Source organism: Papio anubis, unplaced genomic scaffold, assembly GCF_008728515.1.
Source record: "Papio anubis isolate 15944 unplaced genomic scaffold, Panubis1.0 scaffold6651, whole genome shotgun sequence".
Classification (NCBI taxonomy): Eukaryota; Metazoa; Chordata; class Mammalia; order Primates; family Cercopithecidae; genus Papio; species Papio anubis.
In genome coordinates, this window is record NW_022166879.1 from 1 (window position 1) to 1347 (window position 1347).

General features: G+C 35.6%; 1 pseudogene; it reads left to right on the forward strand.

Annotated features, from left to right (window-relative positions):
- The first annotated feature begins 16 nt into the window (after positions 1 to 16).
- On the forward strand, positions 17 to 1342 carry LOC101001199 (annotated as a pseudogene).
- Positions 1343 to 1347: the final 5 nt, after the last annotated feature.

The following is a 1347-nucleotide window of genomic DNA, read 5'->3' on the forward strand; positions in this document are numbered from 1 at the left end:
TGGTTTGTAATAATTCATGATAATTTTGTGGGTCTACATTTTAGGAAACAAATGGAAAGACCAGAATATTGAAGATCACTTTGAAAAACCTGGGAAAGATATAAGATAATTTGCACTGAGAAGAGGAAATAAAGTCCTCTGAAGGAATCTTAGCATGTCATGAACTTAAAAACAAGCAATCAAAGCAAATAAGAGTCACTTGAAATTTATTTCTTTTTAGAAAAATTTCACCCAAAGTGTAACGTACTTCAGTGTAGCAGTCAGTGTTTGGAAAACAGTTTACTTGAAAATAGTACTACAAAATTGTGTATATGAATCTTACTATTTTGGTCATAGCCATGCAGGTAGTAGCTGTGTTTTCAGTAGTAACCCATTTATTTTCAAATAATTCAGTCATGGCAAAAAAAAAAAAAAAAAAAAGCATTTTCCCTGGTATTGGTAGCAGTGTAAGTCCAAGACCTATTAATAAGTACAAAGTTATTAAACCAACCAATAATAATGTGTTTGTCATTTTTTTTACAGAAATCATATGGTACAGAGTCTGTGTGAAAGCAAAGAAGGTAGTCAGTATGATGGACAAGTTGTCAGCCAAATTCCAAATCTTGATCTGAATGAGAACATTTCTACTGGATTAAAACAATGTGCATGCAGTATTTGTGGAAAAGTCTTTGTACGTCTTTCCCTCCTTAATAGGCACATCCTAGCTCACTGAAGATACAAACCATATGGAGAGAAGCAATATAAATGTGAACAGTGTGGGAAATTCTTTGTTTCTATTCCAGGTGTTAGAAGACACATGATAATGCACAGTGGAAATCCAGCTTACAAATGTACGATATGTGGGAAAGCTTTTTATTTTCTCAATTCATTTGAAAGACATCAGAGAACTCACACAGGAGAAAAACCCTATAAATGTAAACAATGTGGTAAAGCGTTCACTGTTTCCGGTTCTTGTCTAATACATGAACGAACTCACACTGGAGAGAAACCCTACGAATGTAAGGAATGTGGGAAAACATTCAGATTTTCTTGTTCTTTTAAGACGCATGAAAGGACTCACACTGGAGAAAGACCCTATAAATGTACCAAATGTGATAAAGCCTTCAGCTGTTCCACTTCCCTTCATTACCATGGAAGCAGTTATACTGGAGAGAGACCCTATGAATGTAAACAATGTGGCAAAGCCTTTAGTCGTTTGAGTTCCCTTTGTAACCATAGAAGTACTCATAGTGGAGAGAAACCCTATGAATGTAAACAATGTGACCAAGCCTTCAGTCGCCTCAGTTCCCTTCACCTCCATGAAAGAATTCATACTGGAGAAAAACCCTATGAATGTAAGAGATGCGG